At 43.5% G+C, this 25,145-nt stretch overlaps 1 protein-coding gene across 3 annotated transcripts in view; it reads right to left on the bottom strand.

The window, feature by feature from the left end:
* The window catches only part of DGKB (diacylglycerol kinase beta), a 790,513-nt gene that overhangs the window by 238,510 nt on the left and 526,858 nt on the right, over positions 1-25,145 (bottom strand). The gene's annotated exons all lie outside the window — the stretch shown is intronic.

Here is a 25,145-nt window from a genome sequence, read left to right as displayed (position 1 = left end):
TTTAAATCGGATAAGACCCTACTGTACTCACTGTCATTCCAGTTTTTTCCTTCACTCCTGTCTTTTCAGTTTGGCCTCTCCTATATCCTTGATTACCTATATGGAACCATTGTATACTTTTGTGATCCTTTATTTATTCAATTCAATACATTTTGTATCTATTTTACATTGCTTTGAGTTACCCTATTTTTGTTTTATTTCTTTTGGACAAAATCCCGTATCTACTGGCTGTTGTGCCATTGGATTTCTTTGGTTTAGTTCATTGTTTTAACTCTAGCCTCAATCAAATGATCCTCGAATTGTCATTAGGCAAATAAGAAAATAAAGATTAAGAAAAAAATTGACATAGTTTTTACAACTATATGCCTAAAATGTAATATAACTTTAACTTATTTTGCTTCCTTTTTTCTGATGCTCACTGCTGAATGAGCTGTTTTGCCTGCCTGGTTCATGCACCCAGAGAAGCTGTTTTGCCCAGCAGGTAAATCGGATATCCATACTCTACTGTGAGCTTCTCTGCTCGCTTCCTCCATGATCAGATAGCATTTGCAAACACTCTCCCTTTCTGAGCATAGAGGAGGGGAGCAGAAAAGTTCACACTGGAGGACGAATATTTGATAGACCTGCCGGTCAAAACAGCTTCTCTGAGTGCATGAACCAGGTAGGCAAAAACAGCCCTTTCAGCATGGCAAAATAAGACAAAAAGAAGAAAAATAAGAAAATGTAGCCTATTACAAAGATTCGTAACTTTGCAAACACTGATCGATTATATAATTTAAAAAAAAGTTGACTTACTCTTTAAGAAGAGCAAATAAAAGAAGCAAAAAGCAAGTAAAGACCCGACAGCCGTAATCTAGGATGTGAATGAAGATCATCCACTTGAGTTCACCGCTTTATTCCTGACTTTGCCGCTCAATTAGAAGGGCAAAAATAGAAATATAGATCTGAACATTGATTTAAATGCAAAGGTTTGGGGAACTTCGGTAAATTCTTTCTTTAAATTAATTATTCCCCCCAAACAGATTGCCACTATTAACTGTGACCTGTTACTTGTAGAGAAATCTTTGCATTTTTATGACTTTTTGATAAATCTATTCTATTCTTTAACCCTTTAATGATCAGGGAATTTTTCATTTTCGCGCTTTCAGTTTCCCCTCCTCTTCTACCAAGAGCTATCACTTTTTTTTATTTTTTGTTTTTGACATAGACGTATGGTGTGTTGTTTTTTAAAAGGAAAAGTTGTCATCTTGAATGACACCATTTATTTTACCATACAATGTATCGGAAAAAAAAGAAAAAATTCCAAGATGAAATGGTGGAAAATAACTGCAATTTTGCCTTTTTTGGGGGGTTTTGTTTTTTTATAGCATTCATGGTGCAGCAAAATTGACCTAGAAACATGATTGTCCATGTCAGTCGATTCCGCCAATAATATTTATCAATTTTTTTTCTACTCCAGCGAGGAAAAAAAATTCTGAATATTGTAAAAAAAATGCTTTGCTTCATGTCAAAATTTTCCGAGATCGGTAACATTTTTATTTTATCGAATTTTGACAAGTTCACTCATCTATAACCCCCCGAAGTAATACGTTTAGGGCTTGTATAATAAATATGCCTGTCAGCCTTCAGGCAAGTCCACCCATGAGGTGCCTACATGCAGTACATGGACATTTAAAGCGAAGAAACATCGGACACACTTTTTTCCCCAAAGTTTCGGGATGATTTGGCACCACCCAAGTGACTCCCAACTCTTTGCCGACTCCAATGCGTCACCTCTATTTCTGGGAAATTCTTGGATTTTCCATGAGAGTTATAAAGCATGATAGTAATGGGAAGATGTATAATTTAAAAACTAGAGTGACAAGATCAGATATGTCAAGGTGCCATGTGAACTTATCCTAATACTACCCAAATACTATATTAATACTGCTAAACAGAATGGTATTCACCCCAAAAAAGTTTAGTTCAGATAATTTTCGGTGGCAATGTGGTGGTAAATGATGGTCATCTGAGGCCTTTTGCCCTCGATATAATCTGGTAAGATCCAAGAGTTGAGAATGTTTCTGTATCTACAGTGGAACTCTGGTGTGCTTCAGATTTTGATCTGATAGATATCTCAACATTGAGTCAATTTGTTAATTATTTTGAGCAGTTTGGTGAATTGTTGCATACCCAATGAAGTACACGAGCTGGGTTTGTCACAGAGTCCAAATCAAAAACACCTCAACAATATTTAAGGGTTAGCCAGTAATATAGCAAGGCTGGGTTTGTTACGGAGTGAAAATAAGGAGTGGCCAGTGATATAGCAAAGTTACCCAGCCATTTAGCTGACCTGGGTTTGCCAGTATAAAGTCAAAAGCAATCCATAGTAGCTGCATGGTCAACAACTACCTGAATACTCAGTCAGAGGCCTGTGACTGGAGCAGACCAATTAGGCTTGGGAGAGATGCATCTCGATTTTTCATGGTAACTAAATGCGCTGAGGAACAGAGCTGCAGAAGGAGGATGCAATGTCTGGTGCTTGAGCCAGAACAGGTGAAAAGCACTGCTTTTACAAACTGTAAAAAAAAAGTTTATCAGAGAGGCCTGTTAGGACAGGCTAGGGTTAAATCCTAGCATTGAAGGTCTTCATTAGATGCACCTGACTTGCTTTGACTAAGAACCAGAGCCTTTGTTCACTAGGGGTGGGTCAGTCTGTTACAGTCTGCTGGATTTTGAGATGAATTGAGTGTGCTGCTGGTAAGTCACCAGCCAAAATGTGAGCAGTGGATGAATCAGAGACGTGCCAGGGTCTCTCTCTCTGAATGGAGACTGTATGGGTCAGCTAGAAAAGCTGAGCAGTCTGTGTGTGAGCTGCAGAAAATCATGTGTAAGTTGCTGCTTGTTCAGTGTGAACTGTGCCCAGAGTTAACACTTCTGTTTGGCACTAAAAGCTGATAGAGCTCGGGCTGAAGGAGACACCAATACTGCCTCTTCTGTGTATGAAGTTTGCTCTGGGAGAAAGGATTGTAATTTGTTTGGGTGAGCTGTACTGCCATATGTGCCCTGATAAATGAATTGTTTATTTGTTTTGTGACCAAAAGATGCTGTTTTTGGTTTCTGAATTCCATGGAGTTTTATGAAAGCAATAAAACTGCACTTGCTTGGATCAAATCGCATTGCCTGTGTGAACGCTACCTAAGAGAATGTGAATCCCTACAATATATGTGTACAAAACCTAAGAGTGACATTCTATGGCACACCTAGTGCACCTAGTCCAATGTCCGAGGGGGCAGAGCTTGACACAGGACTTCAAATAACACCAAAGAGAACAGTAAAGCCCCTTTAAGCATACCCCAATGAATTAGTTTTGCCTGAAATGATTTTTTAAAATTTTTAGGCTGGACCAAGAATATCAAAAAATTCCATCCCGAAGTTGAGTAATGGACATATCGCTTAAAAACACAAATAAAATATGTGCATTTTGAGCTTACACATCTAAAAACTGATTTAAAAAGGTATTAATTGGGCGCAAATGCATTGAAGAGTAAAAAGGAAGCCTCAATGAAGCTAATATGGAAAGCTGGAGTGTGCTGCATGATTTTTATTACCCTGGATAAAGAGAAGAGCTTGTTCCGTGCAGCCGTTTCCCGGCCGCAAATCGCACGCGGCTGATCTATGGAGCTGTCTCGAAACAGTTGTTGCTGATGGACTAATTCTACTTTTTAAATTGGTCTTGTGGCTTTTGGCAAGCATCTGTTTTGATAATTGAAGAGTCCGGCTTAAGCACCAGTGGAAAACTGTTCCTAACAAGCTCTCCGCAGTTACTAACCGCGTTCTAATTGAAGTGCTCGAACAAAATGTTACAAACCTGATTTGTACTTTTCTCCCCAGTAAGATGCTATATGAGCTCAATAAACAGGTGAATGCTAAATACTACTTAAATGCCGCAACTATAGCCAAGATATTATCATCAGAAGAGGATAGGAGCAAAAATACCACCTAGGTCATGCGAAGAATACTCTTTTATGCAGCTGCGATACCATGTCGTAACTTGGTCAAGATCGGAGACTCAAAATCTAGACTTTTGTTTGGTCTCAGCTTGTCAAGAAAATGCTCGTCTTCTCTCCTTTTTTCATCTACTCCTTCCTCTGTTCCTATCCTTTCTCATATTGAAATGAAAACCGTAAGAAAAATCAGTCATTTCTCCCACTTCCTTGACTTGTCTTGGGCAGTAAGGCAACCAATTTCAGCCAGATGTCCTCTCCTACAAATGTGTCTGCCATAGGAGGCCAAGAACGCAAAGCCTTAACTTTGCTTTACCTTAGCGGTCTGCCATCTGAACTAAAAAAAAAAGGATCAAGATGAAATTAAAGTGGTTTTCCCATTATAAAATTGGCCATCATGTAATACTGTACATGGAGAGAGAAAGTTTGCCAAGTGGGGGGCTTCTTCTATGTCCAAGAAGTTCTCCTCCAAAACCTCAGAACAGGTTGTAAGTCAGGAAACATTTGCAGAATTCAAATGCAAAAGAGAGAAAAAAACCTCCGCACTGCTGTTTTTGTTAGACTCTATTTTTCAAACACCCTGAATGAAAAGCCAACAGCAAAATACCTTATAGCAATCAACGGGGTGCAGCTTTCATAAAGTCACAATGTAGTCCATAAAAAACGGTCCTAACCCGTTGAAGTGCTTAGGCACAAAACGGCCGTCGTCCGTGATTTTCCACTTCCCTCCCTGCACTTTTTGTAATTATGTCCGAATAAAATTGTGACTACTATACACGGGTAAGTGCACTTTTTCTTTTCTATCTTTTTTATGGACAAACTTTTGCAGAAGTTCTCTCCCACTGCTCTTTTAGCCATAAGTGACCAAGAATACTAAGCCTTGCCCCTTAGTGAAGTTTTTTCCTTCTCAAAAACCTCAGATCACGTTTTCTATAATGCAGTGCACTTCTGCTGAAGCTCTCCCCCATTATTCCGTGTCAGAAGTGGCTAAGAATGATAAATCTCACCACTTGGAGAAGCTTGGTCCCACCTCAGATGTCTTCCATCCCACCCTTGCGAAAGACTTTCTCTATAATAGCTGTCAAATTAAAGGGGCTGAGATGTGACCACCCTTTATACCCTGTAAACGAAAGCATGTTGGCCCAGTGGTTAGCATTGCAGCACTGAGGTCCTGGGTTCAAATCCCACCAAGGACAACATCTACAAGGAGTTTGTATGTTCTCCCCATGTTTGCGTGGGTTTCCTCCAGGTTCTCTGTTTTCCTCTCACCCTTCATAAATAGGTGATCTAGATTATGAGCCCCTATGGGGACAGTGATTATATTGTATATAAAGCGCTACGGAATTATTGGCGCTACATATGAGTAACATAAATAAATGAAAGATGAAGTTGTTGAACCGATGGTTAGAGATTAGTGATCACACAAAGGAATCTGTCCATTTATGATTTACTAGAGAAATATCACAATGGATCTCACAATTTGTCAATTTTGCTATAAAAATAAATATTGCTTCTGCTTTTTCTCCCCATTAATGCCTAAATGGCCTAGAAAAGGTAATCAATATACATGTGCAGCCGCTGTGCTATTATTTAGCCATTACATATGGATTTTCTCAGGCTTCTCACACTCCTTGGGGCTTACCTATATCCCATGAGAACGAATGATAAATTTATTATCTGGTCCACTTCTTCTGAGAAAGTTGAAATGTCCCATATCCATCAGACGCCCTTGTTAAATGTGCAGCATACACCTACTCTGCGGTAACACGTATCTGCTCTTCAGTAATAGTTATCATAGCTACATACTGCTGGCTTATGCTAAAGGGCAAATAAACTGCCGAGCAATGATAGAAAGCAGAAAAGAAGAATTTTACAGGTCACTTGAAAGGGGATAATAAGGTAGCTTTGCAGTTATTTTATATTCGATCATGTAGGGTGCTTCACATCACACTGTGTTCTGGCACCTGTTCGGTGGTCCCGTTGAGACTTACGCCTGAACCCCCCACAAACCATAATTCAGACATAAGCACCGACTGGTCCATAGACTACAACGGTGCCAGCAGAGCATCATTTTAGAGAATCTACACCTGCTGGAGGCGAATACTCAGACATAGTAGAATGTTAACCTTCAGTAGATGTATCAATGGAAAATGATGGCAGAGCGCACAATCACTATGATTTGCGGGTGGGGGGGTTCAGTCGTAAGCCCCAATGTGGCCACCGAACAGGTGCCGGAACACTATCTGCAAGCACCCTGAATGTAATGTGTCTGCCATCAACATCACAACCTGAATATATATAAAAAACATTGTAAAAAGTGGAGCCATTTTGCAAATGTATTACATTATGTCTTGTACTAATCCTGAGTTACATCCTGTATTATACCCCAGAGCTGCACTCACTATTCTGCTGGTGCAGTCACTGTGTACATACATTACATTACTGATCCTGAGTTACCTCCTGTATTATACCCACCCCAGAGCTGCACTCACTATTCTGCTGGTGCAGTCACTGTGTACATACATTACATTACTGATCCTGAGTTACATCCTGTATTATACCCCAGAGCTGCACTCACTATTCTGCTGGTGCAGTCACTGTGTACATACATTACATTACTGATCCTGAGTTACCTCCTGTATTATACCCCAGAGCTGCACTCACTATTCTGCTGGTGCAGTCACTGTGTACATACATTACATTACTGATCCTGAGTTACATCCTGTATTATACTCCAGAGCTGCACTCACTATTCTGCTGGTGCAGTCACTGTGTACATACATTACTGATCCTGAGTTACCTCCTGTATTATACTCCAGAGCTGCACTCACTATTCTGCTGGTACAGTCACTGTGTACATACATTACATTACTGATCCTGAGTTACATCCTGTATTATACCCACCCCAGAGCTGCACTCACTATTCTGCTGGTGCAGTCACTGTGTACATACATTACATTACTGATCCTGAGTTACATCCTGTATTATACCCCAGAGCTGCACTCACTATTCTGCTGGTGCAGTCACTGTGTACATACATTACATTACTGATCCTAAGTTACATCCTGTATTATACCCCAGAGCTGCACTCACTATTCTGCTGGTGCAGTCACTGTGTACATACATTACATTACTGATCCTGAGTTACATCCTGTATTATACCCCAGAGCTGCACTCACTATTCTGCTGGTGCAGTCACTGTGTACATACATTACATTACTGATCCTGAGTTACATCCTGTATTATACCCCAGAGCTGCACTCACTATTCTGCTGGTGCAGTCACTGTGTACATACATTACATTACTGATCCTGAGTTACATCCTGTATTATACCCCAGAGCTGCACTCACTATTCTGCTGGTGCAGTCACTGTGTACATACATTACATTACTGATCCTGAGTTACATCCTGTATTATACTCCAGAGCTGCATTCACTATTCTGCTGGGGCAATCACTGTGTAGATACATTACATTACTGATCCTGAGTTACATCCTGTATTATACTCTAGAGCTGCACTCACTATTCTGCTGGTGCAGTCACTGTGTACATACATTACATTACTGATCCTGAGTTACATCCTGTATTATACCCCAGAGCTGCACTCACTATTCTGCTGATGCAGTCACTGTGTACATACATTACATTACTGATCCTGAGTTACATCCTGTATTATACTCCAGAGCTGCACTCACTATTCTGCTGGTGCAGTCACTGTGTACATACATTACATTACTGATCCTGAGTTACATCCTGTATTATACCCTAGAGCTGCACTCACTATTCTGCTGGTGCAGTAACTGTGTACATACAATACATTACTGATCCTGAGTTACATCCTGTGTTATACTCCAGAGCTGCACTCACTATTCTGCTGGTGCAGTCACTGTGTACATACATTACATTACTGATCCTGAGTTACATCCTGTATTATACTCCAGAGCTGCGCTCACTATTCTGCTGGTGCAGTCACTGTGTACATACATTACATTACTGATCCTGAGTTACATCCTGTATTATACTCCAGAGCTGCGCTCACTATTCTGCTGGTGCAGTGACTGTGTACATACATTACATTACTGATCCTGAGTTACATCCTGTATTATACTCCAGAGCTGCACTCGCTATTCTGCTGGTGCAGTCACTGTGTACATACATTACATTACTGATCCTGAGTTACATCCTGTATTATACTCCAGAGCTGCGCTCACTATTCTGCTGGTGCAGTCACTGTGTACATACATTACATTACTGATCCTGAGTTACATCCTGTATTATACCCCAGAGCTGCACTCACTATTCTGCTGGTGCAGTTACTGTGTACATACATTACATTACTGATCCTGAGTTACATCCTGTATTATACTCCAGAGCTGCATTCACTATTCTGCTGGTGCAGTCACTGTGTACATACATTACATTACTGATCCTGAGTTACATCCTGTATTATACCCCAGAGCTGCACTCACTATTCTGCTGGTGCAGTCACTGTGTACATACATTACTGATCCTAAGTTACTGCCTGTATTATACCCCAGAGCTGCACTCACTATTCTGCTGGTGCAATCACTGTGTACATACATTACATTACTGATCCTGAGTTACATCCTGTATTATACCCCAGAGCTGCACTCACTATTCTGCTGGTGCAGTCACTGTGTACATACATTACATTACTGATCCTGAGTTACATCCTGCATTATACCCCAGAGCTGCACTCACTATTCTGCTGGTGCAGTCACTGTGTACATACATTACATTACTGATCCTGAGTTACATCCTGTATTATACTCCAGAGCTGCACTCACTATTCTGCTGGTGCAGTCACTGTGTACATACATTACATTACTGATCCTGAGTTACATCCTGTATTATACTCCAGAGCTGCACTCACTATTCTGCTGGTGCAGTCACTGTGTACATACATTACATTACTGATCCTGAGTTACCTCCTGTATTATACTCCAGAGCTGCACTCACTATTCTGCTGGTGCAGTCACTGTGTACATACATTACATTACTGATCCTGAGTTACATCCTGTATTATACTCCAGAGCTGCACTCACTATTCTGCTGGTGCAGTCAGTGTGTACATACATTACATTACTGATCCTGAGTTACATACTGTATTATACTCCAGAGCTGCACTCACTATTCTGCTGGTGCAGTCACTGTGTACATACATTACATTACTGATCCTGAGTTACATCCTGTATTATACTCCAGAGCTGCACTCACTATTCTGCTGGTGCAGTCAGTGTGTACATACATTACATTACTGATCCTGTTACATCCTGTATTATACTCCAGAGCTGCACTCACTATTCTGCTGGTGCAGTCAGTGTGTACATACATTACAATGCTTACCCTGTACTGATCCTCAGTGAGTGAACACTTGTTTTCCAGCTAATTGCCATATAAAATAGTGAGTACAAAAGTTTTAAAATGCGGGGTCGTGAATACATCTCTGGAATATAATATAGACTATGACTCAGGATCAGTTAAAAAAATAAGCAAGATGTGACAGTAATTTTGGAAGAAGCCAGCCATGCTTTTTCTTCAAGGAGACCTCCTTATGATGGAGTCAGTAGGTGGCCATACTTATGGCAGTAGCAGAACGGAGAAAACCTGTTCCTGAAGAGAAGGCCGTTCAACGATACATTTATAAACTATTTTATTCTCGCTGTAGTTAACGCAGTCCAATCAATTGGTAAAACAAGAAAAGAAAATCTTTACGAGGCATGGATCGTAAAGTACAGTATATATCACCCAACCTCCTCAAATCATCTTGAATTATGACCAGAGCATCTCCGCTCTGAATAAAGGTTTTGCTGAGCAGCTGGCATCACGTTCGCTGTTAGAATGTTGGCAACATTTCCCACCAGACAACCTTGAATTAAGAATCAAAAGCAAATTGTGGTGTAAAGAGGCTGGGAGAAAATCTATAATCACTGCTTAAGTGAGTTCATCAGTTATTTACCAGCCAAAGGAGTTCGCTCTGTTTATAGAAAGCAGAGCTGGTGAAGAGACGAATTGACTTTCGACCTCTGGTATCACCGGAGAAGGAGAAAGATTTGGTCAGAAATATGTATCAATCTTCTAGAAGGAATTAAAATGATATTGATTGTCCTGTTCAAGGTCATGGAACATCTCGTAGAAGATGTGTTTTGGGAAACCAACGTGAACTTAGAAAACTTACGGTAGAAAATAGATCTAAAATGGTCGTCAATTAGACACGATCTCCAGTGTGAGTAGGGCCATGCTGCTGGGCCAATTAATATTCATAGTGATTTCAGTAGGTCATAAGAAAATAGGTTTTTATTGAATATTGGTTCCATATAATAAGGATGACCCCAAATAAGCCAAAAATGATTGAACATTTGTAAAGAACACTTTTTAAAGTTGGCTGATTGTATGACAACCAGATGACAATGGGTATGGCATCCAGAGATGGACTGGTCCATTGGAGCACTGGAAGATTCTCTCATAGGGCAAGGGTTTTATAAAAGTATGGGCTACAAAGGTTCAGCGGAAGATAACCACACATGGAGATGTTTTTGAAGCCACTGTATTAGAGGAGATTGTCCTGCTCTAAACAAACATATCAGGAAGGGATAAACCCAAGTTATGGATAGTAATTAGGTTCATTATACTAATTATTGACCTACAATTTGTAGAGATGGCTAAAGGACCCAGTAGGGATGTACAATGTCCTATCTAAATTCCTCTTTTGAATATGAAATGCTCCTGATGACGTAACCCAGAATGTGTAGCTTGACTTCTCTGCTGATTTATCCATTTTGGAATCTTTTCTGGATATTGCTATGGACTGTTTGTGTACTTGTCTCTAGCGTATTCTCTGGATTTGACCTCGATTATCTCCCTTTGTATTCTGTCACCGTCCCTGCCAGTACCATTGTCCCTGTATCTACTCTGGAGATGCAAACCTGAATGGCATCTGCAGTGAAAGGTAAAAGGGTTTTTTAAGAAGAGCGCCCTTGGGACCTGCTAAACAGAGTGGACAAGCTGAAGCAAGTCTGGTCATGGATGACCTTTTGAGTTGAAGGACCTACTGATGCTTGCCCACTGATGGCATCAACAGTAGACTGAAGAAGTTATGAAGGTTGTCTCCTAGTTTTCTAATACCTCTGAAAACCAAAACTACGTATCTGTATATTAGTAGATCGATGCTCCAATATCACTTCATAGCTCGTCGCATGTTGGTCACCATGGTCATTTGATAGACCACATGAATGAGATGTAACCTCAAAACTTTAACGCAGCTAAAGCCTGTAAACAATTATCAGTCCATCCGGTCATCCAACTACATAAATCCAATCAGGAAGGGATGAATAAGTATAACAAATATTGTAATGGGTGGAATAAGATACTGGAGAACTTTTCGTCATGGTTCACTCAAAGAAACTGTATATGTTCCAAAAGTTCAAAATGCTCCACGCAAAGTTTTAGTCTTGTATGAAATGGAGATTACGCTTTTAAGAGACGGATGTACTAGAGACGTTGTGCACTAAATTGAGGTCTAATTGGTACAAAACTACTTGTCTCCATATACTACTGATCATCTAAGAAGTTTTTTTTTGCCAACTTGGCTTCTAAATTCCACCATGACTGCTTTTTGAGACACCCCGAAACTAGGGTTGAGCGAAACGGGTCGAACATTTTCAAAAGTCGCCGACTTTTGGCTAAGTCGGGGTTTCATGAAACCCGATCCGACCCCTGTGCGGGGTCGGCCATGCGGTACGCGACTTTCGCGCCAAAGTCGCGTTTCAATGACGCGAAAAGCGCCATTTCTCAGCCAATGAAGGTAAACGCAGAGTGTGGGCAGCGTGATGACATAGGTCCTGGTCCCCACCATCTTAGAGAAGGGCATTGCAGTGATTGGCTTGCTGTCTGCGACGTCACAGGGGCTATAAAGAGGCGTTCCCGCCGACCGCCATCTTACTGCTGCTGATCTGAGCTTAGGGAGAGGTTGCTGCCGCTTTGTCAGAAGCAGGGATAGCGTTAGGCAGGGTCCATTAACCACAAAACCGCTTGTGCTGCAGCGATTTGCACTGTCCAACACCACCCTCGGTGTGCAGGGACAGTGGAATTTTTTTTTTTTTTTTTTTTCCCCTCAGCGCTGTAGCTCATTGGGCTGCCCTAGAAGGCTCCCTGATAGCTGCATTGCTGTGTGTACGCCGCTGTGCAAACCAACTGCTTTTTTCAAAGCACAAATCCTCTTGTTCCTTCCTTTCTGCACAGCTATCTTTTTTGTTTGTCCACACTTTTTATTTCATTTGTGCATCAGTCCACTCCTTATTGCTGCCTGCCATACCTGGCTGAGATTACTGCAGGCAGGGAGATAGTAGCTGCCTGCCATACCTGGCTGAGATTACTGCAGGCAGGGAGATAGTAATTGTAGGACATTCCCTGTTTTTTTTTTTTTTTTTTTTTTGGTGGGAGATTAAGATTGGCAATTTGGCATTTCTGCTAGAGTGCCATCCCTGTGTGTGCCATCTCTCTCACATAGTGGGCCATAGAAAGCCTTTTCATTTTTCTGTATTTTTTTTTGTGGGGTGTATAAATTCTCCCTGATAAAAATACAGTGGGAGATTAATATTGGCCTTTGGGCTTGTGTGCCAGTCCTGAGTGTGCCATCTCTCTCACAAATAGTGGGCCATAGAAAGCCTATTTTATTTTTTTTTGGGTTTTATAAATTCTCCCTGAAAAAAAGGGAGATTAATATTGGCCTCTGGGCTTCTGTGCCAGTCCTGAGCGTGCCATCTGTGCCAGTCCTGAGCGTCCCATCTCTCTCACAAATAGTGGGCCATAGAAAGCCTATTTAATTTTTTTTTTGGTTTTATAAATTTTCCCTGAAAAAAGGGAGATTAATATTGGCCTCTGGGCTTGTGTGCCAGTTGTGAGCGTGCCATCTGTGCCAGTCCTGAGCGTGCCATCTCTCTCACAAATAGTGGGCCATAGAAAGCCTATTTAATTTTTTTTTTGGTTTTATAAATTTTCCCTGAAAAAAGGGAGATTAATATTGGCCTCTGGGCTTGTGTGCCAGTTGTGAGCGTGCCATCTGTGCCAGTCCTGAGCGTGCCATCTCTCTCACAAATAGTGGGCCATAGAAAGCCTATTTAAATATTTTTTTGGTTTTATAAATTCTCCCAGAAAAAAAGGGAGATTAATATTGGCCTCTGGGCTTCTGTGCCAGTTGTGAGCGTGCCATCTGTGCCAGTCCTGAGCGTGCCATCTCTCTCACAAATAGTGGGCCATAGAAAGCCTATTTAAATATTTTTTTGGTTTTATAAATTCTCCCAGAAAAAAAGGGAGATTAATATTGGCCTCTGGGCTTCTGTGCCAGTCCTGAGCGTGCCATCTGTGCCAGTCCTGAGCGTCCCATCTCTCTCACAAATAGTGGGCCATAGAAAGCCTATTTTATTTTTTTTTTGGGTTTCAGAAATTCTCCCTGGAAAAAAAAAGGGAGATTAATATTGCCCTTTGGGCTTGTGTGCCAGTACTAAGCGTTCCATCTCTCTCTCTCTCTCAGTCAGTGGGCCATAGAACGCATATTTTTGGTTTTATTTGTTTTCTAAATTCTCCCTGAAAAAATCATTTTATTTTATTTGGTTTCTAAATTCTTCCTGATAAAATCATATTTTTTTTATTATTTTTATTTCTAAAGTCTCCCTGAAAAAAAAAAAAAAAAAAAACAACCAAAAAAACAGTGGGAGATTAATATTGGCCTTTCTGCTTGTGTGCCAGTCTTGACTCCTGGGTGTGCCATCTCTCTCTCTCTCTCTCTCTCTCTCTCTCTCTCTCTCTCTCTCTCTCCAATTGTGGTCCATAGAAAGCCTATATTTTTTTTCCTTGATTTGGGTTCTAAAATCTACCAGAGAAAATAACTACATCAATCATTGGTAGAAAAATATTGGCCTCTGGGTTTGTGTGCCACTCCTGACTCCTGTGTGCGTCATCTCTCAGTCAGTGGGCCATAGAACGCCTATTTTTGGTTTTATTTGTTTTCTAAATTCTCCCTGAAAAAATTATTTTATTTTATTTGGTTTCTAAATTCTTCCTGATAAAATCATATTTTTTTTATTATTTTTTTTTCTAAAGTCTCCCTGAAAAAAAAAAAAAAAAACAGTGGGAGATTAATATTGGCCTTTCTGCTTGTGTGCCAGTCTTGACTCCTGGGTGCGTCATCTCTCAGTCAGTGGGCCATAGAACGCCTATTTTTGGTTTTATTTGTTTTATAAATTCTCCCTGAAAAAATCATTTTATTTTATTTGGTTTCTAAATTCTTCCTGATAAAATCATATTTTTTTTATTATTTTTTTTTCTAAAGTCTCCCTGAAAAAAAAAAAAAAAAAACAACCAAAAAAAACAGTGGGAGATTAATATTGGCCTTTCTGCTTGTGTGCCAGTCTTGACTCCTGGGTGCGTCATCTCTCAGTCAGTGGGCCATAGAACGCCTATTTTTGGTTTTATTTGTTTTCTAAATTCTCCCTGAAAAAATCATTTTATTTTATTTGGTTTCTAAATTCTTCCTGATAAAATCATATTTTTTTTATTATTTTTTTTTCTAAAGTCTCCCTGAAAAAAAAAAAAAAAAAAACAACCAAAAAAAACAGTGGGAGATTAATATTGGCCTTTCTGCTTGTGTGCCAGTCTTGACTCCTGGGTGCGTCATCTCTCAGTCAGTGGGCCATAGAACGCCTATTTTTGGTTTTATTTGTTTTCTAAATTCTCCCTGAAAAAATCATTTTATTTTATTTGGTTTCTAAATTCTTCCTGATAAAATCATATTTTTTTTATTATTTTTTTTTCTAAAGTCTCCCTGAAAAAAAAAAAAAAAAAAACAACCAAAAAAAACAGTGGGAGATTAATATTGGCCTTTCTGCTTGTGTGCCAGTCTTGACTCCTGGGTGTGCCATCTCTCTCTCTCTCTCTCTCCAATTGTGGTCCATAGAAAGCCTACATTTTTTTTCCTTGATTTGGGTTCCAAAATCTACCAGAGAAAATAACTCCATCAATCATTGGTAGAAAAATATTGGCCTCTGGGCTTGTGTGCCACTCCTGATTCCTGTGTGCGTCATCTCTCACTCAGTGGCCCATAGAAAGCATATAGTTTGTTACATTTGTTTTCTAAATTCTCCCTGCAAAAATCTATTTTTTTTTTTTTGGGGGGTTTCTAAAGTGTTCCTGAAAAAAATAAAAATAAAAAAAAAATAATAGTGTGACATTAATATTAACATTTGTGCTTCAGTGACAGTCCTGCGTGTGGGGCATCTCTCTAATTTGCAGCCACCAAAAAAAGAGTGTGTAACATTGGGCCTGATTTTCGCTGTGGTCTCACCAACCTGTAAAGGGGTAGCTAAATCATACAGAAGTTATAGCTCACCGTGTAAGTTGTGTGACTGCAACAAATAACGTTAGTTTGGTTACGTTTTTAAAACAATGAGGAAGTCTAGTGGAAGAGGTCGTGGCCGGGGGCGTTCATTGTCAGCTGGTAATGAGGGTAGTGGTAGTGGTGGAGCATCAGGTGGTCGTGGGGGAAAAAATATTGCACCTAAGTCTGGAGCTGTGGAGCCAGGTTCGTCGTCCGGCTACACAAGGCCTCGAACGCTCCCTTTTCTGGGATTAGGAAAACCGCTTTTAAAGCCGGAGCAGCAAGAGCAAGTTTTGGCTTATCTTGCTGACTCAGCCTCTAGCTCTTTTGCCTCATCTCGTGAAACTGGTAAAAGTAAAAGCAGCGCGTCGTTAGTGGATGTTCACGGTCAGGGACAAGTCACTTCCTTGTCCTCTTCAGCAAAAACAACAACAGAGAAGAATGCAGCAGGCGACACAACGGGTTACTCCATGGAGCTCTTTACACATACCGTCCCTGGCTTAGAAAGTGAAGCAGTTAACAGTCCATGCCCATTACAAATTGAATCTGACATGGAGTGCACTGACGCACAGCCACAGCCAGACTACTATGCTGGTCCTTTGACTCAGACCACAACATTGCCCTCGCAGGGTGCTGATCAAGAATCAGACCCTGATGAGACTATGTTGCCCCATCACGAACGCTATACCACCGAACGACACGGTGACACAGACGAAGTTGCGCAGGAGGTACAAGAAGAGTTATTAGATGACCCAGTTCTTGACCCCGATTGGCAGCCATTGGGGGAACAGGGTGCAGGCGGCAGCAGTTCTGAAGCAGAGGAGGAGGAGGGGCCGCAGCAGGCATCAACATCGCCACAGGTTCCATCTGCCGGGCCCGTATCTTGCCCAAAACGCGTGGCAAAGCCAAAACCTGGTGGAGGACAGCGTGGCCATCCGGTTAAAGCTCAGTCTGCAATGCCTGAAAAGGTATCCGATGCTAGAAAGAGTGCAGTCTGGCATTTTTTTAAACAACATCCAATTGATCAGCGCAAAGTCATCTGTCAAAAATGTTCTACTTCCTTAAGCAGAGGTCAGAATCTGAAAAGTCTCAATACTAGTTGCATGCATAGACATTTAACCACCATGCATTTGAAAGCTTGGACTAACTACCAAACGTCCCTTAAGGTTGTTGCACCCTCGGCCAATGAAGCTAGTCATCAACGCAACATCCCTTCCGGCAGTGTAGGACCACCATTTAGCGCACCACCTGCTGTATCTGTGCAGGTATCTTTGCCAGGCCAAAGCAGTCAGGGTCAGGGAATCACCAGTTTCGTAGTAGGAAACACTGCATCTAGGGCACCGGCGGCAACAATACCATCTCCCACCGTCTCTCAGTCTGCCATGTCCACCGGCACCCCCGCTAGTTCCACGATCTCCAGCTCTCCAGTCCAGCTCACCCTACATGAGACTATGGTTAGAAAAAGGAAATACTTAGCCTCGCATCCGCGTACACAGGGTTTGAACGCCCACATAGCTAGACTAATCTCGTTAGAGATGATGCCCTACCGGTTAGTTGAAAGCGAAGCTTTCAAAGACCTGATGGACTACGCTGTACCACGCTACGAGCTACCCAGTCGACACTTTTTTTCCAGAAAAGCCATCCCAGCCCTCCACCAGCATGTTAAAGAGCGCATCGTCCATGCACTCAGGCAATCTGTGAGCACAAAGGTGCACCTGACAACAGATGCATGGACCAGTAGGCATGGCCAGGGACGTTACGTGTCCATCACGGCACACTGGGTAAATGTGGTGGATTCAGGGTCCACAGGGGACAGCAAGTTTGGGACAGTTCTGCCTAGCCCACGGTCTAGTAAACAGTTGTCTGTAGCCGTTCGCACCCCCTCCTCCTCCTCCTCCTCGTCCTCCTGCAGAAGCAAGAGCTCGTCCACAGACCGCAGTCGCACAAACACTCCATCCGCACCTGCCACTGTTGCACACCAGGTCTCCCATTATGGGGCAGCTACTGGCATACGTCAGCAGGCTGTATTGGCTATGAAGTGTTTGGGCGACAATAGACACACCGCGGAAGTTCTGTCCGAGTTCTTGCAGCAAGAAACGCAGTCGTGGCTGGGCACTGTAGATCTTGAGGCAGGCAAGGTAGTGAGTGATAACGGAAGGAATTTCATGGCTGCCATCTCCCTTTCCCAACTGAAACACATTCCTTGCCTGGCTCACACCTTAAACCTGGTGGTGCAGTGCTTCCTGAAAAGTTATCCGGGGTTATCCGACCTGCTCCTCAAAGTGCGTGGACTTTGCGCACATATCCGCCGTTCGCCTGTACACTCCAGCCGTATGCAGACCTATCAGCGTTCTTTGAACCTTCCCCAGCATCGCCTAATCATAGACGTTGCAACAAGGTGGAACTCAACACTGCACATGCTTCAGAGACTGTGCGAACAGAGGCGGGCTGTTATGTTTTTGTGGGAGGATACACATACACGGGCAGGCAGTAGGATGGCAGACATGGAGTTGTCAGGTGTGCAGTGGTCGAAGATTCAAGACATGTGTCAAGTCCTTCAGTGTTTTGAGGAATGCACACGGCTGGTTAGTGCAGACAACGCCATAATAAGCATGAGCATCCCCCTAATGCGTCTGCTGATGCAAAGTTTGACGCACATAAAGGATCAGGCGTCTGCACCAGAGGAAGAGGAAAGCCTTGATGACAGTCAGCGATTGTCTGGTCAGGGCAGTGTACATGACGAGGTACCGGGCGAAGAGGAGGTGGAGGATGAGGAGGATGATGGGGATGAGTATATTTTTAATGAGGAAGCTTTCCCGGGGGCACGGGAAATTGGTGGCGTGGCAAGGCCGGGTTCTGGTTTTTTGAGGGACACAAGTGACGTAGATTTGCCTGCAACTGCCCCTCAACCAAGCACAACCGCAGATTTGACAACGGGAACTTTGGCCCACATGGCGGATTATGCCTTGCGTATCCTCAAAAGGGACACACGCATTACAAAAATGATGAACGATGACGATTACTGGTTGGCCTGCCTCCTTGATCCTCGCTATAAAGGCAAATTGCAAAATATTATGCCACATGAGAACTTGGAACTAATATTAGCAACAAAACAATCAACTCTTGTTGACCGTTTGCTTCTGGCATTCCCTGCACACAGCGCCCGTGATCGTTCTCACACGAGCTCCAGGGGCCAGCAGACCAGAGGTGTTAGAGGGGCAGAAATCAGAAGTGGCGTTGGACAGAGGGGTTTTCTGACCAGGTTGTGGAGTGATTTTTCTATGACCGCAGACAGGACAGGTACTGCAGCATCAATTCAAAGTGACAGGAGACAACATTTGTCCAGTATGGTTACAAACTATTTTTCATCCCTTATCGACGTTCTCCCTCAACCGTCATTCCCATTTGATTACTGGGCATCCAAATTAGACACCTGGCCAGAATTGGCAGAATATGCATTGCAGGAGCTTGCTTGCCCGGCAGCTAGTGTCCTATCAGAAAGAGTATTCAGTGCTGCAGGTTCAATACTAACAGAAAAAAGGACTCGTCTGGCTACCCAAAATGTAGATGATCTAACCTTCATTAAAATGAACCACAACTGGATTTCAAAATCTTTTGCCCCACCCTGCCCGGCTGACACCTAGCTTTCCTATGAAAAGGTCTTGCCTGTGGACTATTCTGAATGACTTTTCCAATCTCGTAATTTTCTTCACCTGATTGTCCAGCATACGACATGTTTCCACCTCACGAAATGGCCAAACTCCCCACACGGGGCCGTGCTATCGCCACTTTGCGCTTGGACCCTTGAGAGTGCTGTTTGTCTGAAGAGGTGGGTGTGGCCGCTTTTGGTCGACGGCACTGCCACTGGGTCCCTCATAGTACAATAAAGTGTCTCTGGCGGTGGTGGTGCGCACCCAACGTCAGACACACCGTTGTAATATGAGGGGCCCTGTGCCTGTACCGCCGGCCACAAGACAGTTCCCCCCCCCAGCTCAAACAGTGCTCTACCACTAGCAAAATTATCTCTCACAGCTTCACCAATGTGTAGTCTAGCCGCTGACATCCTTCAATGCCTGGCACTGACAATACCATTGTTTTGACATTTTTGTTATGTTAGGCCTTCGAAGCCTGTCTGCGGTCCCTTCTTTCTACAACTACTACACTGACCAGGCCACTGCTGGCCGTGTTACCCTGGAACCAATTTAAAAGTGCCTACAGTCAGCCCAATTTTGTTATGTTAGGCCTTCGAAGACTGTCTGCCGTCACTCCTTCCACTAGACTTCCACTGACCATACACTGCTGCCCATGTACCCCTGGAACCAATTTAAAGTGCCTACAGCCAGCCCAATTTTGTTATGTTAGGCCTTCGAAGCCTGTCTGCGGTCACTCCTTCCACTAGACTTCCACTGACCAGACCACTGCTGCCCGTGTACCCCTGGAACCAATTTAAAAGTGCCTACAGCCATGTGTTATTATTTTAGGCCTTCGATGCCTGTCTGCGGTCACTCCTTCCACTAGGCCTCCACTGACCACACCACTGCTGCCCGTGTACCCCTGGAACCAATTTAAAATTGCCTACAGCCAGCCCAATTTTTTTATTTTAGGCCTTCGATGCCTGTCTGCGGTCCATTCTTTCAACTACTACTACACTGACCAGGTCACTGCTGCCCGTGTACCCCTGGAACCAATTTAAAATTGCCTACAGCCAGCCCAATTTTTTTATTTTAGGCCTTCGATGCCTGTCTGCGGTCCATTCTTTCAACTACTACTACACTGACCAGGTCACTGCTGCCCGTGTACCCCTGGAACCAATTTAAAATTGCCTACAGCCAGCCCAATTTTTTTATTTTAGGCCTTCGATGCCTGTCTGCGGTCCATTCTTTCAACTACTACTACACTGACCAGGTCACTGCTGCCCGTGTACCCCTGGAACCAATTTAAAATTGCCTACAGCCAGCCCAATTTTTTTATTTTAGGCCTTCGATGCCTGTCTGCGGTCCATTCTTTCAACTACTACTACACTGACCAGGTCACTGCTGCCCGTGTACCCCTGGAACCAATTTAAAATTGCCTACAGCCATGTGTTATTATTTTAGGCCTTCGATGCCTGTCTGCGGTCACTCCTTCCACTAGGCCTCCACTGACCACACCACTGCTGTCCGTGTACCCCTGGAACCAATTTAAAATTGCCTACAGCCATGTGTTATTATTTTAGGCCTTCGATGCCTGTCTGCGGTCCATTCTTTCAACTACTACTACACTGACCAGGTCACTGCTGCCCGTGTACCCCTGGAACCAATTTAAAATTGCCTACAGCCAGCCCAATTTTTTTATTTTAGGCCTTCGATGCCTGTCTGCGGTCCATTCTTTCAACTACTACTACACTGACCAGGTCACTGCTGCCCGTGTACCCCTGGAACCAATTTAAAATTGCCTACAGCCAGCCCAATTTTTTTATTTTAGGCCTTCGATGCCTGTCTGCGGTCCATTCTTTCAACTACTACTACACTGACCAGGTCACTGCTGCCCGTGTACCCCTGGAACCAATTTAAAATTGCCTACAGCCAGCCCAATTTTTTTATTTTAGGCCTTCGATGCCTGTCTGCGGTCCATTCTTTCAACTACTACTACACTGACCAGGTCACTGCTGCCCGTGTACCCCTGGAACCAATTTAAAATTGCCTACAGCCATGTGTTATTATTTTAGGCCTTCGATGCCTGTCTGCGGTCACTCCTTCCACTAGGCCTCCACTGACCACACCACTGCTGTCCGTGTACCCCTGGAACCAATTTAAAATTGCCTACAGCCATGTGTTATTATTTTAGGCCTTCGATGCCTGTCTGCGGTCCATTCTTTCAACTACTACTACACTGACCAGGTCACTGCTGCCCGTGTACCCCTGGAACCAATTTAAAATTGCCTACAGCCAGCCCAATTTTTTTATTTTAGGCCTTCGATGCCTGTCTGCGGTCCATTCTTTCAACTACTACTACACTGACCAGGTCACTGCTGCCCGTGTACCCCTGGAACCAATTTAAAATTGCCTACAGCCATGTGTTATTATTTTAGGCCTTCGATGCCTGTCTGCGGTCACTCCTTCCACTAGGCCTCCACTGACCACACCACTGCTGTCCGTGTACCCCTGGAACCAATTTAAAATTGCCTACAGCCATGTGTTATTATTTTAGGCCTTCGATGCCTGTCTGCGGTCACTCCTTCCACTAGACTTCCACTGACCAGACCACTGCTGCCCGTGTACCCCTGGAACCAATTTAAAAGTGCCTACAGCCAGCCCAAGTTTGTTATGTTAGGCCTTCGATGCCTGTCTGCGGTCCATTCTTTCAACTACTACTACACTGACCAGGTCACTGCTGCCCGTGTACCCCTGGAACCAATTTAAAATTGCCTACAGCCAGCCCAATTTTTTTATTTTAGGCCTTCGATGCCTGTCTGCGGTCCATTCTTTCAACTACTACTACACTGACCAGGTCACTGCTGCCCGTGTACCCCTGGAACCAATTTAAAATTGCCTACAGCCATGTGTTATTATTTTAGGCCTTCGATGCCTGTCTGCGGTCACTCCTTCCACTAGGCCTCCACTGACCACACCACTGCTGCCCGTGTACCCCTGGAACCAATTTAAAATTGCCTACAGCCAGCCCAATTTTTTTATTTTAGGCCTTCGATGCCTGTCTGCGGTCCATTCTTTCAACTACTACTACACTGACCAGGTCACTGCTGCCCGTGTACCCCTGGAACCAATTTAAAATTGCCTACAGCCAGCCCAATTTTTTTATTTTAGGCCTTCGATGCCTGTCTGCGGTCCATTCTTTCAACTACTACTACACTGACCAGGTCACTGCTGCCCGTGTACCCCTGGAACCAATTTAAAAGTGCCTACAGCCAGCCCAAGTTTGTTATGTTAGGCCTTCGATGCCTGTCTGCGGTCCATTCTTTCAACTACTACTACACTGACCAGGTCACTGCTGCCCGTGTACCCCTGGAACCAATTTAAAATTGCCTACAGCCAGCCCAATTTTTTTATTTTAGGCCTTCGATGCCTGTCTGCGGTCCATTCTTTCAACTACTACTACACTGACCAGGTCACTGCTGCCCGTGTACCCCTGGAACCAATTTAAAATTGCCTACAGCCATGTGTTATTATTTTAGGCCTTCGATGCCTGTCTGCGGTCACTCCTTCCACTAGGCCTCCACTGACCACACCACTGCTGCCCGTGTACCCCTGGAACCAATTTAAAATTGCCTACAGCCAGCCCAATTTTTTTATTTTAGGCCTTCGATGCCTGTCTGCGGTCCATTCTTTCAACTACTACTACACTGACCAGGTCACTGCTGCCCGTGTACCCCTGGAACCAATTTAAAATTGCCTACAGCCATGTGTTATTATTTTAGGCCTTCGATGCCTGTCTGCGGTCACTCCTTCCACTAGGCCTCCACTGACCACACCACTGCTGCCCGTGTACCCCTGGAACCAATTTAAAATTGCCTACAGCCAGCCCAATTTTTTTATTTTAGGCCTTCGATGCCTGTCTGCGGTCCATTCTTTCAACTACTACTACACTGACCAGGTCACTGCTGCCCGTGTACCCCTGGAACCAATTTAAAATTGCCTACAGCCAGCCCAATTTTTTTATTTTAGGCCTTCGATGCCTGTCTGCGGTCCATTCTTTCAACTACTACTACACTGACCAGGTCACTGCTGCCCGTGTACCCCTGGAACCAATTTAAAATTGCCTACAGCCATGTGTTATTATTTTAGGCCTTCGATGCCTGTCTGCGGTCACTCCTTCCACTAGGCCTCCACTGACCACACCACTGCTGTCCGTGTACCCCTGGAACCAATTTAAAATTGCCTACAGCCATGTGTTATTATTTTAGGCCTTCGATGCCTGTCTGCGGTCACTCCTTCCACTAGGCCTCCACTGACCACACCACTGCTGTCCGTGTACCCCTGGAACCAATTTAAAATTGCCTACAGCCATGTGTTATTATTTTAGGCCTTCGATGCCTGTCTGCGGTCACTCCTTCCACTAGACTTCCACTGACCAGACCACTGCTGCCCGTGTACCCCTGGAACCAATTTAAAAGTGCCTACAGCCAGCCCAAGTTTGTTATGTTAGGCCTTCGATGCCTGTCTGCGGTCACTCCTTCCACTAGGCCTCCACTGACCACACCACTGCTGCCCGTGTACCCCTGGAACCAATTTAAAATTGCCTACAGCCAGCCCAATTTTTTTATTTTAGGCCTTCGATGCCTGTCTGCGGTCCATTCTTTCAACTACTACTACACTGACCAGGTCACTGCTGCCCGTGTACCCCTGGAACCAATTTAAAATTGCCTACAGCCAGCCCAATTTTTTTATTTTAGGCCTTCGATGCCTGTCTGCGGTCCATTCTTTCAACTACTACTACACTGACCAGGTCACTGCTGCCCGTGTACCCCTGGAACCAATTTAAAATTGCCTACAGCCATGTGTTATTATTTTAGGCCTTCGATGCCTGTCTGCGGTCACTCCTTCCACTAGGCCTCCACTGACCACACCACTGCTGTCCGTGTACCCCTGGAACCAATTTAAAATTGCCTACAGCCATGTGTTATTATTTTAGGCCTTCGATGCCTGTCTGCGGTCACTCCTTCCACTAGGCCTCCACTGACCACACCACTGCTGTCCGTGTACCCCTGGAACCAATTTAAAATTGCCTACAGCCATGTGTTATTATTTTAGGCCTTCGATGCCTGTCTGCGGTCCATTCTTTCAACTACTACTACACTGACCAGGGCACTGCTGGCCGTGTACCCCTGGAACCAACATCAGAAAATATAAAAATAAGTATTTTGCTTATAAAAAAGAAAATACTGGTGAGATATCAAATGCAGACATTTTAACATTAAAAACAAACACACAACTCTAATCTGGTACAGTACTAAAAATGGCCACCAGCTACAATTACTTTCTCCTGCAAGTAGTTAACTGAAAGTTTTTTTAAATTGAAAACACACATATGGCATCCACCGAGTGTTGTCCTGTCGCGTCTTCTTTATATTATTGCCGAGAAGATGCAAAATAATGAAAATAATAAAATCATTAATTACCAAAATAATAGAGAAAGTCAACACCACATTGCAAATAAACATTCATTCCAAATAAAGAAGCAGGGCGCGTCCGAGGGTGAGTATATACCTAATAAGAATATAATCACCCTCGGACGCGCAATGCTTATTTCCAACAGCCTTCCTTCCTAAGAATCAGCCCTTCCGTCGTGTAGAGAGACGTTGTGTTACACTCCAAGGTGTTCCCCAGGTTGCCTTTCCTGAGCTTCGATCTTCCGGCTCTCGTTTAGTAGTTCTTGGAAACTACTCTGCATTAGGCCTTCAAATTGGGTATGGGGTGTAGAGAGATGGTGTGTTCCACTCCAAGGTGTTCCCCAGGTTGCCTTTCCTGAGCTTCGATCTTCCGGCTCTCGTTTAGTAGTTGTTGGAAACTACGCTGCATTAGGCCTTCAAATTGGGTATGGGGTGTAGCGAGAGGGTGTGTTACACTCCAAGGTGTTCCCCAGGTTGCCTTTCCTGAGCTTCGATCTTCCGGCTCTCGTTTAGTAGTTCTTGGAAACTACACTGCATTAGGCCTTCAAATTGGGTATGGGGTGTAGAGAGAGGGTGTGTTACACTCTAAGGTGTTCCCCAGGTTTCCTTGCCATTGCTTCGGTCTTCCGACTCTCGTTTAGTAGTTGTAGAAAAGTAC

The sequence above is a fragment of the Ranitomeya imitator genome, chromosome 6 (assembly GCF_032444005.1).
Source record: "Ranitomeya imitator isolate aRanImi1 chromosome 6, aRanImi1.pri, whole genome shotgun sequence".
NCBI classification, from domain to species: Eukaryota; Metazoa; Chordata; class Amphibia; order Anura; family Dendrobatidae; genus Ranitomeya; species Ranitomeya imitator.
This window is presented reverse-complemented; position numbering and strand designations above follow the sequence as displayed.